Source organism: Vicia villosa, unplaced genomic scaffold, assembly GCF_029867415.1.
Source record: "Vicia villosa cultivar HV-30 ecotype Madison, WI unplaced genomic scaffold, Vvil1.0 ctg.000011F_1_1, whole genome shotgun sequence".
Taxonomy (NCBI): domain Eukaryota; kingdom Viridiplantae; phylum Streptophyta; class Magnoliopsida; order Fabales; family Fabaceae; genus Vicia; species Vicia villosa.
Genome location: NW_026704941.1, coordinates 2,726,660 through 2,744,404, shown reverse-complemented (window position 1 = coordinate 2,744,404; position 17,745 = coordinate 2,726,660). Strand labels below are relative to the sequence as shown.

General features: G+C 34.1%; 1 long non-coding RNA gene across 1 annotated transcript; it reads left to right on the top strand.

The window, feature by feature from the left end:
* Positions 1-683: 683 nt before the first annotated feature.
* On the top strand, positions 684-2,770 carry LOC131621777 (uncharacterized). The gene is made up of 5 exons (XR_009289683.1): positions 684-927; positions 1,129-1,291; positions 1,390-1,426; positions 1,521-1,675; positions 1,890-2,770. It is a non-coding gene; the product is annotated as an uncharacterized LOC131621777 (long non-coding RNA).
* Positions 2,771-17,745: the final 14,975 nt, after the last annotated feature.

The window sequence follows — 17,745 nt, the reverse complement described above, 5'->3', positions numbered from 1 at the left end:
GGCAAAAAATTACAACAAGACAAAATATTGTCAGACAAGAATATTAAGCCAAATCCCAATTTATTTATAAATTAAAAACAAAGTAACACTCCATTCCAAATATGGTGAGAAATATTGTATATTTTTATAAAAAAAATATTAATAAATAAATACTACAAACATGAAAGTTGAATCAGGTATATGCCAGTATTGTCATAGATTCTTATTTCATTTATACACACATTATAGAATTTGACAGGTACACACAAAAAACAATAACATATTTTAAGAATAGTTACCATCATGTTATTTTGCAGGTCTAATTAAAGTAGAATTACATTTTTCTTTTGACGGAAACCGAAGAAGTAAATTTAAGCTATGATCAAAAGCAAAAGAAAATTAACTTTTTTTTATTATCATTTTTTTTTTTCGGTTGATCCACAATTTTGTTCTATCTACTATCTACTATCTACCCATTACTAATCAATTGACCAAACTACCAAAAATACCCTTTTCTCAAAAAAAAATTGCACTACAAAAAGGATATTTTAGTAACTAACAAATTAACACTACCACTTTTATACTTTCCAATAACTATTTGACACTTGGCACCTTTCTCCATTCCAAATGAACCTACACGATTTTGTTTTTAGACTCTTCTCTCTCTCTCTCTCTCTCTCATTTTGAATCAGTTTTCTCTCATCTCTCTCTTTCTCTCCTTCCCTCTTCTCTCTCTTTCTCTCCTTCCCTCTTCTCTCAAACCCTAAAAATATCTGAACAAAACCCTTGAAATTTCTATATCTCTTTCTCTGTGTTACTTCATTACTTTTACATTTGATGAGAAGACGCTGTCACATAAACATGAAGGTGATAACCGCATACTTGCTCGTCGTTCTTGGAGGCAACAACACCCCTCCGCCAAAACCGTCAAGAACATCCTTGGTTCTGGTACGTGCCACCGTCAATTGTTTTTGTTTTTTCAAGAATATTTTGTTAAATATGTTCATAATAATCATTCAATTGAATTGATTTTTAATGACTTTTGGAGTTCTGTAAATGAGTTTGTTTAGGTTTTTATGCAGCAAAACACAATCTTCAATTAGGGTTTCTTGATTTGAAGCTGAAAATGTGAATTTTTTTTATGTGCAGTTGGAGCAAAAAACCTAGACCGTGTGAAAGCTCTTAGAGTAAATGTTGGAACTAAACCTGATGCAGATCTTGGTCCAGTTATCAGCAAACATGTTATATGATGAGATCTGGAAATTAAAATCAGATCTTGGATATGTGGTTTAAATTGACATATTTTTTTCAGGTAACAATGATATCTAAATTAAAATTGGAACTTTTTCTATAAAAAAATATTCATGGTTTGGCTGCAACTGATCTGGTTTTATTGTTGGTTTGGGTTAGTAGTTTGATGTTGATAGCCCACACTAGCTTTCCCAAGGTATATGGCTTCATTGTTTCCTTATCTTATTTTTCTGGCTGTCTGCTTTTCCACTATTTATAAAAATTTGACTTTTCTGTTGTTTTGGATGAAGAATAAATTATGCGAAAAAAGGTATACGTGAGCTTTGGGGAGTAACCCGAGGGTGCAATTGAAGAGTTTAAATCTGTCCTCAAGAATGATGGCGGTGATTTGGACAAAAGATGGTCAGATATCTTGGAGCAGCCACTTTCTAGAGGTTGTATCAAGGTGATTTTGTTAGCGATGAATGGAAAATGTTTATTATGGTTACCCTTTTATTGTGTATTTTGCTATTTTGTAAAATTGATGTACTGCTGATATTTATGTTTAATTTGTATACTGATTTAGCATTGGAGTTTAAACCTTTTTATTTTATTTTATTTTATTTTATTTATTAAAAAAGAAGTATGTAGATTGGTAAGTTTTGATTTTTTGCTTTCAGCACATTCTATGGAAGAGGCGGAGGCATTATGTGATCGATTAGGAATATTTAATTTGCAAATGGTAGCTTGCAGTGCATTGGAAATCTAAAAGAGATACATTCCACTGTTTTTTCAAATGGTAGCTTGCGTTATAGATTCTACGATGCCGACATTGGAGTGACATATAAGTATGAATATGTATTATTAACCTTTGCAACAAATCAATGCTATTGCTTGCCGCTGTATTGGAATTTTTCCGGCTTACAACTTTCCTTCTACTGTTAGTTTCTCGGCTAACGATAGTTCTATGTATTTACCTGTTTAAACATATTTATTTAGCATGCTCACTTGAAACTTCCCATTTCCTGCATTTATAGTAGTGTGCTTCTTAGTAATTATTTGAATTGTATTTTTGTTAACACTTGAGTAACAATATTATGGCTTATTGGCTTTATAAGTTTTTCCAATTGTTCGCTGGCTTCTTTGGTTTCTGCAGTTATGTGAGATCACTTATTTGTGTCTGTCCGCCATCTGTATTGAAGTTGAGTGCAGATGCGTTGTAGTTTTCGTCGAGTTTTCATCTCCTCGATTTTGGTCGCGGGAATTGAATCCTTGAATGTGTTGTCAAGAGGTTCTGTTATCTGGTTTATTGGATGGTGCGGAGTCCCTATTCTTTGCAAATTCAGATTATCGGTTCAAATCTGTCTCTTGGATCCTGAGGTGTTCGCTTGGTCCTTAAATTCACTGCTGTGTTGCTATCCCAGTCCCTTCTTGGTGGCAGCACCATTTGTTCAGTTTTAGGGTGATTTAATGTTGTTTTAAGCATGTAAGAAGTTGGTTTTTTATGTATTAACAACAGTCTTCTGCTTAGTATAGGAATGATATTTGGATTTGTATTTGGCCTGGGTGATTTCCTTTGTATTCCAGCACTTCTTGTGCTTCTTTTTCTATAATGCATTTGGATTTTTCAAAAAAATAATTTGTTTCCTTCAACATCAAAAGCTTTTCATTATCATGTTTCACCATTTGAAGGAAAGAGTAATCCACTTCTCCCTAACTGCAGGAGTTTGCATTCCAATTGTTCTTTCTAGCTGAGTTTTTTTTCCATTAAAGTGATGTTGTATAGATGAAACACTTGCTTCACGAATAAAGGTGTGCACATAAACTAATGTTCAAACTAATGTTCAATCTACCTGTTTCATGAATAAAGGTGGATGAACTATTCTAACATAAACATGTATACAATGTTCATAAACACAAACATCTCATTATTTAATATAGTTGAATTAGAATTATTTAATACAGTTGAATTTTTATGGTTATTATATATTTATAATTAAATTATTTATCTTAAATTTAAGTAATTCATGGGTCAATTTTTTTCTTTGTATAATTATTTAATAATTAAGTATATCATTTCAAATTTATTTGTATTTAAATAATTTTATACCATATCAATTGTATGATAGTATAATGTATTTTTTAATTTTAATAACATTAAAATATATTTATCTCACGGGTCACTAACAAAGCAATATTTATTTTAGCTTAATTAATTATTATTTTAATTTAAAAGACAAAATATTTATTTTTAAATATTAATTTTTCTCCATACAATTATATTTCTTCTTTTTTGTGATGATTATTTAATATAATATAATTTATATGATTATTTTAAAAAGTAAATCATTTCAAATTTTATTTATATCTAAAATTTAAAATTTATATTTGATACTATCGTGTTATGTCATTAAGACTCATTTATGTGTTATCATATTAATAAATATTTTGTTGTTTTTTTATTCCATAATTATTATTGGATGATTCTAAATTATTATATATTTTTTAATTATTTATACAATATCATAACTAGATTACCCGTGCGGAAGCACGGGTCTCTTACTAGTTATTAATTAAAAATTTAAAGAGAGGGCACTGAATGTGTAAATTAACTTTACATATATAACTAATCAAAATTTTTACACTTATCATGTAATATTAGTTTTTTAAATTAAAATTATTTTTAATTAGATATACGGTTGTGATTGGTTGACATTGTAAAAATATTTTATAGTGTCACATATTCTTTTTCTCTTTAATTAAACTCCCTTAATAAATAGTGAGATAGATTCATGAATTAATTGGTCTTAATGAAATTCTCTTTGACCTTTGTAAAAACAAAATAAAATATTTTAATTTGATTAATTATTTTATCTTATACACCCTTCTCATCTTAAAATATATATTTCCACACTCACTAAAGATGATTAATATATTTTTTATTATTTTATATAATAATAGTTAAATAAATAAACACATTTTATTAATTTATCTCTACTCAATAAAAATTGAGCAATTTATAAGGAAATCTCTCAAATCAAATCACCCACAATGAAAGTAATTCAAATAATACTAGGTTAATATAAATTTTCGCACATGCCATTTTGGGCGAATTCAAAAAACAACCATATAAAAAATATAGATTTTATCCTCGTCTCTTCTATTTTTTTTAGTCTTTTTGTGAATTTGGTCAACAAGTAGATGATATGACACGTAGAGACGAGTTTTTTTTCTTTCTTTTATTCATATAAGTAAATATTCACATGGCATTTAACATGTATTTAATATTATTTTATTCTCCAAATCACTAAAACCTTAAAATAATTGAGTGAGTGAAATCTATAATATAAGAAAATTAATGGTTGTGGAAAAGTCCAAAATATCCTTATTTGATTTTTTGCCACCACATTAAAATTGTGGTTTTTTTGTCTTTGTACCATAAAGTTCTTAATTTTATTATTAAAATAATACAACTTTTATATTTTATCAAACTTATCAAATCTCTCTTTATTCTCTATTTTTTTTCTCTTTTATCACTTTCTCACTTCTTTCTTAAAAAAAAAAATCTATTATTGATATATATTTATTTATATACGAAAAATATTATTTATGATCGAAATATTTTTTAGTAAAAAATGATATACGGGAAAAATTTATTCAAAAAATTAATTATTGATTTAAATATTTTTATATACGAAAATTTAATATTGATCCAAATATTTTTGTAAATGATACCTAAATAAAAATAATATTTGTATACGGAAAAAAATCTATTATTTACGAAAAATTGTATTTATGATCTAAATATTTTTTATTAAAAAATGATATAGGGAAAAAATCTACTATTGATCTAAATATTTTTATATACGAAATTTACTATTGATCCAAATATTTTTGTAAATGATATCTAAACAAAAATGAAGTTTGTATACGAGAAAAAAAATCTATTATTGATCTAAATATTTTTATATGCGAAAAATATTATTTATTATCCGGATATTTTTTATTCAAAAATGGAATAGGCCAAAAAATCTATTATTGATCTAAATATTTTCATATACAAAATTTTGAGATCGATCCAAATATTTTTGTAAATGACACCTAAACAAAAATTATATTTGTATATGGAAAAAAACCTATTATTTACAAAAATATGGTATTTATGATCCAAATATTTTTATTCCAAAATGATATACGGGAAAATAATCTACTATTGATCTAAATATTTTTATATACGAAATTTTCTATTGATCCAAATATTTTTGTAAATGATACCTAAACAAAAATGAGGTCTGTATACGGAAAAAAATTTATCATTGATCTAAATATTTTTATATACGAGAAATGATATTTATGATCAAATATTTTTGATCCAAAAGTGGTATACGGGAAAAAATCTATTATTGATCTAAATATTTTTTTATGCGAAAATTTAATATTGATCCAAATATTTTTGTAAATGATACCCAAATAAAATTAATATTTGTATTATTATTTACGAAAAATGTTATTTATGATCCAAATATTTCTTATTCAAAAATGGTATACGGGAAAAAATCTACTATTGATGTAAATATTTTTCTATACGATCATCCCTTTCAGTACCATAGGCCTCTTTTATGCCATGCCAAATGGAAGACTTGATATGATATTTTATGAGTTTTCCATTCCTGTCAACTCTTGCTTTAAGAACATTGGACCAGCATTGATTGTTGTTCATAAACTTCCAACACAAATGCAGATTGGTGGCAGAGTTGTACACTTTAAGAGAGGGAATGCCCAGGCCTCCTTCATTAGTTTTCTTGCAACAAGATTTCCAAGCAATGGTAACAAGTTTCTTCTTGTCAATACTACCACTCCAAATGAAGTTTCTCAACCAACTCTCCAACCTCTTAAGTAAACTTCCAGGCCAATTATAGATGGAAAGGCAGTGTATTAACATGCTGAGAATCACTGATTTCACCAATTGCACCCTGCCAGCCATGGATAGAATTTTTGCCTTCCAAGCAGCAAGCCTAATCTTGATATTATCTGCAATAAACATAAAATGACAAGGTTTAGGCCTTCCAACAAAAATAGGAACCCCAAGATAAGTGAAAGGAGGTTCAGCCCTAGTGAACCCAATGCTTTCAGCTAATCTATGATGCCTGGAAGAAGACATTCCACCAGCATAGATAAGGGACTTAGAGAGGCTACAAAATTGGCCAGAGTAATTTCCATACTCCAAGAGGAGTTTAGAAATTGCAGTCAAAGACTTGGAGTCACCCCTGCAATAAACCATTATATCATCAGCAAAGAGAGAGTGAGAGGGTAAGAAACTAGATTTAGAAGCTTTAATGAGATTAATTTGATCAGTTTGGACTAAATGAGTGAAACCTCTGCTTAGCACATCTTCTGCTAGACAGAAAAGAAGTGGAGACAAGGGATCTCCTTGTCTCACACCATTGGTACAATTGAAATATCCAATCTGTTTACCATTGAAGCCTATGGACATAGTGAAGGATAGAAAAACACTTAGAAATGGGGGGTTTGAATAAGTGTAGCTTTAAAAACTTGACAGATAAAAATAAATTGCACAGTTATTTTTATCCTGGTTCGTTGTTAACTAAACTACTCCAGTCCACCCCCGCAGAGATGATTTACCTCAACTGAGGATTTAATCCACTAATCGCACGGATTACAATGGTTTTCCACTTAGTCAGCAACTAAGTCTTCCAGAGTCTTCTGATCACACACTGATCACTCCAGGAACAACTGCTTAGATACCCTCTAAGACTTTTCTAGAGTCTACTGATCCACACGATCACTCTAGTTACAACCTGCTTAGATAACTTCTAAGACTTCCTAGAGTATTCTGATCCACACGATCACTCTAGTTCCTTACAACTTAATGTAATCAATTCTAAGAGTATTACAATTGCTTCTTAAAAGCGATAATCACAAACTGTGATATTTCTCTTAATGTTTAAGCTTAATCTCACTAATATATTACAACAGCAATGTAGTGAGCTTTGATGAAGATGAAGATTCTGAGTTTTGATTTGAACAGCGTTTCAGCAAGTTGATATTCACAGAATAGATGTAGAATTTCGTTAACCTTGCTTCTCATCAGAACTTCATATTTATAGGCGTTGGAGAAGATGACCGTTGAGTGCATTTAATGCTTTGCGTGTTCCGTACAGCATCGCATTTAATGTTATACGCTTTTGTCAACTACCTCGAGCCTTGTTCACGCTGTGTCTACTGACGTAGCCTTTAATAGCTTATAACGTTCCTTTTGTCAGTCAGCGTAGCTTGCCACTTGTACTTCCTTCTGATCTGATGTTTGTGAATACAACGTTTGAATATCATCAGAGTCAAACAGCTTGGTGCATAGCATCTTCTGATCTTCTGACCTTGAAGTGCTTCTGAGCGTGATACCATCAGAACTTCAGTGCTTCTGTTCTCTTGTTCTTCTGATGCTTCCATAGACCCATGTTCTGATTCTGCTTCGACCATCTTCTGATGTCTTGCCAGACCATGTTCTGATGTTGCATGCTGAACCATTTGAGACAAAGCTTCTGAGCGCTGAATTATGCGTACTCTTTATATATTTCCTGAAAAGGATATTGCATTGGATTAGAGTACCATATTATCTTAAGCAAAATTCATATTATTGTTATCATCAAAACTAAGATAATTGATCAGAACAAATCTTGTTCTAACAATCTCCCCCTTTTTGATGATGACAAAAACATATATAAATGATATGAATTTGCGATCAGAAAGAACAGACGGCAAAAGACAAATTACACAGCTATAGCATAAGCATATGAATATGTCTCCCCATGAGATTAACAATCTCCCCCTGAGATAAATAATCTCCCCCTGAAATAAATACTCGAAGAACTTTAATAAAAGACTTCCCTGATTATTTCGGTAGAGACGATCATATAAGCTTCTGTCTTCAGAGAGTTCATAGCTTCTGACTTCTGCTTCCATTGGACAGCTTCAGAACTAGAATTTCTTTAGATCCCTAGAACACTCACAGCTTCTGATTCCTGCTTCCATCTAGGACAGCTTCAGAACTTGAATTTCTTTGATCTTCTGAACATTCACAGCTTCTGATTTCTGCTTCCATTTAGGACAGCTTCAGAACTTGAGTTTTCTGGATCTTTAGAACATTCGCAGCTTCTGATTTCTGCTTCCCTCGGATAGCTTCAGAGCTTGAATTTCTACCAACATCACTTCATGCTAGATTTGTATCAGAACATTGTTGAATGTACCAGAGCATCATCAGAGCATCTCTACATCCTGAAATGTTACAGAACAAAAACTAAACGACAAAAGTCAGCATGAACGAGTCAGAACATAAAATGTATATTAGAACACATTATATGTATCAGAGCCATATAGGCTAAAATAATGTATCAGAGCAAATAGAATTTTGTCAGATCAAATAGACAAATATGGATCAAATTCTATCTTCTTTCTTGCTTCTGATTTCTGAAGCTTGACAGCACTCAGCTTGCTTCAGTTTCCATGGTTTAGCTTCTTGTGTTTGCTTTGAAGATTCTCTTCACTTCTTTATACCTGCAAAACACTTAAACCATATAGAACTTGCAGTTCTTGTTAGTAAATGTGTGGGAGCTTTACCCAGCAACTGATAGATTAATCAAATCATTTATCATTTATCTTCTCCCCCTTTTTGTCATAACATCAAAAAGAATATTTCAAAAGATTCAGATGAATAAAACGACAAATAGAATCACTGGAATGTAAAAACAAAGAAACTTTCCATTGATTATAAAAAAGATTACAAGAGAGGATGTTTAACAGGCAGATGTAACACAGAAAGAAGACTACTAAGACCAAAGCCTAAGACCCTAGCTAAGACAGAATCTGTGCCAGCATGCCATGAAGGAGTGAAGCGCATCATTGACTGCTTCTTGGACTTCCAGGCGAGGGGTCAGGGAGACTTGGTTCTGACGCAGATCTTCCACAATCTTTCTCAGAGACAACATTCTCAGCAGGTGAAGATGAAGAGATTTCTTCGGAATGGATTGAGGGAGAGGAAAGGTTAGATGAAGAGGAAGTTGAGTCTAGAAGGAAACAAGATGAGGAAGAAGATGGAGATGATGGAGGGCTTTCACCAGGGGGTTGAAACACACGTCTAGAATAGTTTCCAGACAACTTTGCTTCGAAAGGATTCACCTTGAGAGGGTCATAGGTGATCTTTATCTTTTTGGGTTTGGAGGGAGATGTTTCAACAGCTTTCCTCTTTTTGTTTTGATCTTTTCCATGGTTTCCTGGGCTTGATGAAGAGTTCATGATGGATTTGCAGATAATGAACAGCTAGGGTTTGATATGAATGCACAAAGATAGAGTGAATAGAGAAAATATGAGAGGGAAGGAAAAGTGTTTGAAGAATATAAAGAAAAACTGAAAGAGAGTAAATGATGAAAAGCATTTAATGTTACGTGACGTGAGGAGAGATAATAAAGACAAATGAGGTGACTAGCACAGTTACCTATGATCGGCGTCCCTTCAACTGCACGCACACTTATCCATGAACAGTAACGACAGGTTTACCATCCCGAGATAAAACGTTACAGCTGTTTTGCTTTAAAAGAGGTTCTGAATCAACTTAGACAATGAAACGTTAGTAATAACCGAATCATAATTTCTAAAAGATTTCAATCAGAACTTCTGATTAAAAAAAATTGTCCATTTTCATTTCAGAAGATACTCATACATGAGAACTTCTCATCTTCTCATTCTGGGCATAAATCCATACTGATGTTCTTCAGAATGAATTTAAACCTATCTTCAGCCAGGGGTTTTGTAAAGATATCAGCCCATTGATGGTCTGTATCCACAAAGTTTAAAGATATAACACCCTTCTGAACATAGTCCCTTATGAAATGATGTTTAATCTCAATATGTTTAGCTTTTGAATGAAGAATAGGATTCTTAGATAAACATATAGCAGAAGTATTATCACAGAATATAGGAATGTTACTCTCAAATATCTGATAATCTTCTAGCTGACTCTTCATCCAGAGCATCTGTGTACTACAACCAGCAGCAGTGACATATTCTGCTTCTGTTGTTGATAGAGCAATAGTTGCTTGCTTCTTGCTGTACCAGGAGATCAAATGACTTCCAAGAAATTGGCAACTTCCTGAAGTACTTTTTCTTTCAATTCTGTCTCCAGCATAATCAGCATCGCAGAATCCTACTAAGTTGTATTCTTTAGATTTTCTGTAAACTAAGCCAACATTAGTAGTACCTTTCAGATACCTTAGAATTCTCTTAACAGCAGTTAAATGAGATTCTCTAGGATCTGATTGGAATCTAGCACACAAACAAACACTGAACAGAATGTCAGGTCTAGAAGCAGTCAAATATAGAAGAGATCCAATCATACCTCTGTATAACTTCTGATCTACCTTCTTACTTACCTCATCCTTACCTAGGATGCATGTTGGATGCATAGGAGTTTTGGCTTCTTTGCAGTCTAGAAGATTAAACTTCTTCAAAAGTTCCTTCACATACTTGGTTTGGTGAACATACGTTCCTTCTGATGTTTGATTTATTTGTATTCCAAGGAAATACTTGAGTTCTCCCATCATGCTCATTTCAAACTCAGCCTGCATAGACTCAGCAAACTCCTTTCCAAGTGTAGCATTAGATGTTCCAAAAATAATATCATCTACATATATTTGACAAATTAAAATATCCCTTTTAAAGGTTTTACAAAAGAGAGTAGTGTCCACTTTTCCTCTAGTGAAACCATTATCCAGAAGGAAAGAACTTAAGCGTTCATACCAAGCTCTGGGAGCCTGTTTCAATCCATATAATGATTTCTTAAGTTTAAAAACATGATTAGGAGACATAGAGTCTTCAAAACCAGGAGGTTGATGGACATAAACTTCTTCATCTATATAACCATTTAAGAAGGCACTCTTAACATCCATCTGATAGAGAGTGATGTTATGTTGAGTGGCAAATGAAATTAATAGACGAATAGATTCTAACCTGGCCACTGGTGCAAAGGTTTCTGTATAGTCAATCCCTTCTTGCTGACTATAACCCTGAGCCACCAGTCTGGCTTTGTTCCTTACCACTTCACCTTTCTCACTGAGCTTGTTTCTGAAGACCCATTTTGTACCGATTATATTGAATCCATCTGGTCTAGGAACAAGATCCCAAACGTCATTCCTTGTAAACTGATTCAGTTCTTCTTGCATAGCAATTATCCAGTCTGGATCTTCTAGAGCATGATCAACAGAAGTTGGCTCGATCAAAGATACAAGACCTAATTGACAGTCTGCATTGTTCTTAAGGAATGCTCTTGTTCTGATTGGATCATCCTTCTTTCCAAGAATGACATCTTCTGAATGACCAGAGATGAGTCTGGATGATCTTCTGACAGATGGTTCTTCAGAAATGCTTAGATTCTCCAGAGAAGCTGATACTTGATCTTCAGATTCTTTGCTTCTGAGAAGCTCTGCTTCTGATGCGTTGCTTCTTGGCTCAACAACTTCTGATATATCAATATCACAATCTGCAAAATTATCAAACTGCTTTGGTTTTTCAGAACCAAGCTTATCATCAAACCTGATATTGATTGATTCTTCTACAATCAATGTTTCAGTATTGTATACTCTGTAGCCTTTTGAACGTTCAGAATATCCAAGAAGGAAACATTTTTGTGCTTTGGAATCAAACTTACCAAGATGATCTTTAGTGTTCAGAATAAAGCATACACATCCAAAAGGATGGAAATATGAAATGTTGGGCTTTCTATTCTTCCACAATTCATAAGGAGTCTTATTAAGAATAGGTCTGATAGAGATTCTATTCTGAATATAGCATGCAGTGTTTATTGCTTCTGCCCAGAAATGCTTAGCCATATTGGTTTCATTGATCATGGTTCTGGCCATTTCTTGCAGAGTCCTATTCTTTCGTTCTACAACCCCATTTTGCTGTGGAGTTCTAGGACAAGAGAAATCATGGGCAATACCATTTTCTTTGAAGAATTCTTCAAAGGATTTGTTCTCAAATTCACCACCATGATCACTTCTGACCTTTATGATTTTACACTCTTTTTCAGATTGAATCTGAATGCAGAAATCAAAGAATACTGAATGAGTCTCATCCTTGTGTTTCAAGAATTTTACCCATGTCCAGCGGCTATAATCATCTACGATGACTAATCCATATTTCTTCCCTCTGACAGATGCTGTTTTGACTGGACCAAACAGATCAATGTGCAAGAGTTCTAATGGCCTTGAGGTAGAAACAACATTCTTGGACTTGAATGCAGGTTTGGAGAACTTGCCCTTCTGACATGCTTCACAAAGAGCATCTGATTTGAATTTCAGATTAGGGAGTCCTCTGACCAGATTTAGTTTGTTAATCTGAGAAATCTTTCTCAAACTAGCATGACCTAATCTTCTGTGCCAGACCCACTGCTCTTCAGAAACAGACATAAGACAAGTCACCTTCTGACTCATAAGATCTTGTAGATCTGTCTTATAAATGTTGTTCTTACTCTTGCCTGTAAATAGGATTGAGCCATCCTTCTGATTTACAGCCTTGCAAGACTCTTGATTAAAGATTATATCATAACCATTGTCACTCAATTGACTGATGGATAAGAGGTTATGTGTTAATCCTTCTACAAGAAGTACATTAGAAATGGAAGGAGAGTTACCAGACTTTATAGTTCCAGAGCCAATTATCTTGCCCTTCTGATCTCCTCCAAACTTGACTTCTCCTCCAGACTTAAGCACCAGGTCTTGGAACATAGACCTTCTTCCTGTCATGTGTCGTGAGCATCCAGAGTCCAGGTACCATGACATGTTGTGCTTTGTCCTTTTTGCAGTCAAGGATATCTGCAATAGGAATAATCTTATCCTTAGGTACCCACATTTTCTTGGGTCCTTTCTTGTTAGATTTTCTCAAGTTCTGATTGAACTTGGGTTTAACATTGTAAGCAATAGGAGGAACAGCATGATAATTTTTAATGTGAGTTTCATGATATTTCCTAGGTTGTGTCACATGCTTTTTGGTGTGTGTTATGTGAAAGCTTTGAGCATGTGAAGTGTGCCTAATATCATGGGAGTGGCCATACTTGAACTGATCATACAATGGCTTGTATGTGAGTTTCATTTCATCAACAGGTTCAAGTTTGTATGGGGTTTCACCCTCAAAACCAATGCCAACTCTTTTGTTTCCAGACACAGCATATATCATAGAAGCTAGCTGACTTCTGCCAATACTTCTAGATAAGAACTTCCTGAAACTTAAATCATATTCTTTCAAAATATGATTTAGACTAGGAGTGGATTTTTCTGAATCAGAAGGAGATCCAACATTATTGGATAATTTTAAAAGTTTTTCTTTTAATTCAGAATTCTCCAACTCAAGCTTCTTTGTTTCAAATTCAAATAGCTTTTTCAGCTTTTTGTATTTGAGACTAATCTGAGACTTGAGTTCCAGAAGTTCAGTTAGACCGGAAACTAACTCATCTCTAGTAAGTTCAGAAAATACCTCTTCAGAATCTGATTCTGATGTAGATTCTGATCCGTCATCTTCTGTCGCCATCAGCGCACAGTTAGCCTGCTCATCTTCAGAGTCTGAATCATCTTCTGACTCATCCCAGGTTGCCATAAGACTTTTCTTCTTATGAAACTTCTTCTTGGGATTTTCCTTCTGAAGTTTTGGACATTCATTCTTGAAGTGTCCAGGCTCATTGCATTCATAGCACATGACCTTCTTCTTGTCAAATCTTCTGTCATCAGAAGATTCTCCACGTTCAAATTTCTTTGAACTTCTGAAGCCTCTGAACTTCCTTTGCTTGGTCTTCCAGAGTTGATTTAGCCTTCTGGAGATCAAAGACAGTTCATCTTCTTCTTCAGATTCTGATTCTTCAGGATCTTCTTCTCTAGCCTGAAAAGCGTTAGTGCATTTCTTGATATTTGATTTTAATGCAATAGACTTACCTTTCTTTTGAGGCTCATTTGCGTCCAGCTCTTTTTCATGGCTTCTCAAGGCACTGATAAGCTCTTCCAGAGAAACTTCATTCAGATTCTTTGCAATCTTGAATGCAGTCACCATAAGACCCCATCTTCTGGGTAAGCTTCTGATGATCTTCTTTACGTGATAAGCCTTGGTGTATCCCTTGTCAAGAACTCTCAATCCTGCAGTAAGAGTTTGAAATCTTGAAAACATCTTTTCAATGTCTTCATCATCCTCCATCTTGAAGGCTTCATACTTCTGGATTAAAGCTAGAGCTTTAGTCTCCTTGACTTGAGCATTTCCTTCATGAGTCATTTTCAAGGACTCATATATGTCATAGGCCGTTTCCCTGTTAGATATCTTCTCATACTCAGCATGAGAGATAGCATTCAGCAAAACAGTTCTGCATTTATGATGATTCCTGAAAAGCTTCTTCTGATCATCATTCATTTCTTGCCTTGTCAGCTTTACGCCTCTGGCATTTACTGGATGTTTGTAACCATCCATCAGAAGATCCCATAGATCACCATCTAGACCAAGAAAGTAAATTTCCAGTTTATCTTTCCAGTATTCAAAGTTTTCACCATCAAATACCGGCGGTCTAGTATAACCAATTTTACCGTTGTATTGCTCAGCAGAGCCAGATGTAGATGCAGATGTAGACTTTTCACTTTCATCAACCATCTTTTACTGAAGCGTTTTTCTCTTCCTGAATCTTTTCTAAACACGGTTAAGTGCTTGCACCTTAGAACCGGCGCTCTGATGCCAATTGAAGGATAGAAAAACACTTAGAAAGGGGGGGTTTGAATAAGTGTAGCTTTAAAAACTTGACAGATAAAAATAAATTGCACAGTTATTTTTATCCTGGTTCGTTGTTAACTAAACTACTCCAGTCCACCCCCGCAGAGATGATTTACCTCAACTGAGGATTTAATCCACTAATCGCACGGATTACAATGGTTTTCCACTTAGTCAGCAACTAAGTCTTCCAGAGTCTTCTGATCACACACTGATCACTCCAGGAACAACTGCTTAGATACCCTCTAAGACTTTTCTAGAGTCTACTGATCCACACGATCACTCTAGTTACAACCTGCTTAGATAACTTCTAAGACTTCCTAGAGTATTCTGATCCACACGATCACTCTAGTTCCTTACAACTTAATGTAATCAATTCTAAGAGTATTACAATTGCTTCTTAAAAGCGATAATCACAAACTGTGATATTTCTCTTAACGTTTAAGCTTAATCTCACTAATATATTACAACAGCAATGTAGTGAGCTTTGATGAAGATGAAGATTCTGAGTTTTGATTTGAACAGCGTTTCAGCAAGTTGATATTCACAGAATAGATGTAGAATTTCGTTAACCTTGCTTCTCATCAGAACTTCATATTTATAGGCGTTGGAGAAGATGACCGTTGAGTGCATTTAATGCTTTGCGTGTTCCGTACAGCATCGCATTTAATGTTATACGCTTTTGTCAACTACCTCGAGCCTTGTTCACGCTGTGTCTACTGACGTAGCCTTTAATAGCTTATAACGTTCCTTTTGTCAGTCAGCGTAGCTTGCCACTTGTACTTCCTTCTGATCTGATGTTTGTGAATACAACGTTTGAATATCATCAGAGTCAAACAGCTTGGTGCATAGCATCTTCTGATCTTCTGACCTTGAAGTGCTTCTGAGCGTGATACCATCAGAACTTCAGTGCTTCTGTTCTTTTGTTCTTCTGATGCTTCCATAGACCCATGTTCTGATTCTGCTTCGACCATCTTCTGATGTCTTGCCAGACCATGTTCTGATGTTGCATGCTGAACCATTTGAGACAAAGCTTCTGAGCGCTGAATTATGCGTACTCTTTATATATTTCCTGAAAAGGATATTGCATTGGATTAGAGTACCATATTATCTTAAGCAAAATTCATATTATTGTTATCATCAAAACTAAGATAATTGATCAGAACAAATCTTGTTCTAACACATAGTAGCAGAATGAAGGATAACTTTTATCCAATTACAGAAAACATCATTGAAACCATAGCAATGAAGAGTTTGGACAAGAAAATCCCAGTTCAAAGTGTCAAAGGCTTTGGCAATGTCAATCTTAAGCATCACATTCCCACTAAAGCTTTTATTGTTAAGAACATTGGTTGCTTCAGAAGTAAGGCAAATGCCATCCCTGATGTTTCTACCAGACACAAAACCTTTTTGCTCTTTAGAAATCAGATTAGGCAGAATAGAGGCTAACCTATCAGCAAGGATTTTGGAAATTATCTTAAATTTAAAGTTAGCCAAAGCAATAGGCCTAAATTGGCCAAGACTGCTAGCTTCCTTAACCTTGGGAATAAGCACAATAGTGTTGGCATTGTAATTAGGTAAAATCCAACCCTAGGTGAAAAATTGGTTAACAGCAGCAATAACATCTAATTTAATAATGTGCCAGTAATTATGGAAGAAAACACCTCCAAAACCATCTGGCCCAGGAGCAGACTCAGCATTGAGGCTTAAAACAGCATGGTGTATTTCATCAGCACTAGGAAGCATAGTAAGAAGGTCATTGGTCTGTTGATTGACAGTAGAGGGTATGACCTTAGTGATAAGATCTGTCTCCTGCATAATAAAATTTTGATTGAAAAGCTGCTTGAAGTGGTTAACAATGTGATTCTCTAAAGTAGTCTTGTCAGTGACAACATCATTGTTGATGACAAGAGAGTTAATCAAACTAGTTTTCCTTCTAATTTTGGCATAGGTGTGAAAAAACCTAGTATTACGGTCACCATGAGCCTGCCATTTAATTCTGGATTTTTCCCTCCAGAATTCCTCCTCTAAGTTAAGAGCAGATTCAAGGTCATGCTGGGCCTTAGTTTCTTTGATCTGAAGCAGCTCATTGTAACCATTAAGAGCTATCTCAGTCTGCACAGAATTAAGCTCCTCCTGAGCATTGGTCACCCTGGATTGGACATTACCAAATGAATTCTTGTTCCAGTCCTTAAGTCTCAATTTTAATAACTTAAGTTTCCTATCAAGGACATACATGGGACAACCATAAATTTTAGACTTCCAAACATCTTCAATGATCTTACTACAGTCATCATTCTTAGACCAGATTTTCAGAAATTTGAATTGAGAGATGAAGGAGCCAGTCTCAAGATTAATGCCATACAACAAAGGATAGTGGTCAGACCTAATTTTGGGCAAGGTATGACAAGTAGTAAAACTACATAAGTTGAGAAGCTCCATGTTACAGATGACTCTATCCAGTCTTTTCTCAGTTCTGTGCCTTCCACTTCTACCATTACACCAGGTAAAAGGACTACCTAATGTAGGCAAATGGATGAAATTGTTGGAATTAGACCAGGTATGGTCTAATTCCAACAATTTCATCCATTTGCCTACATTAGGTAGTCCTTTTACCTGGTGTAATGGTAGAAGTGGAAGGCACAGAACTGAGAAAAGACTGGATAGAGTCATCTGTAACATGGAGCTTCTCAACTTATGTAGTTCTACTACTTGTCATACCAGGCAAAT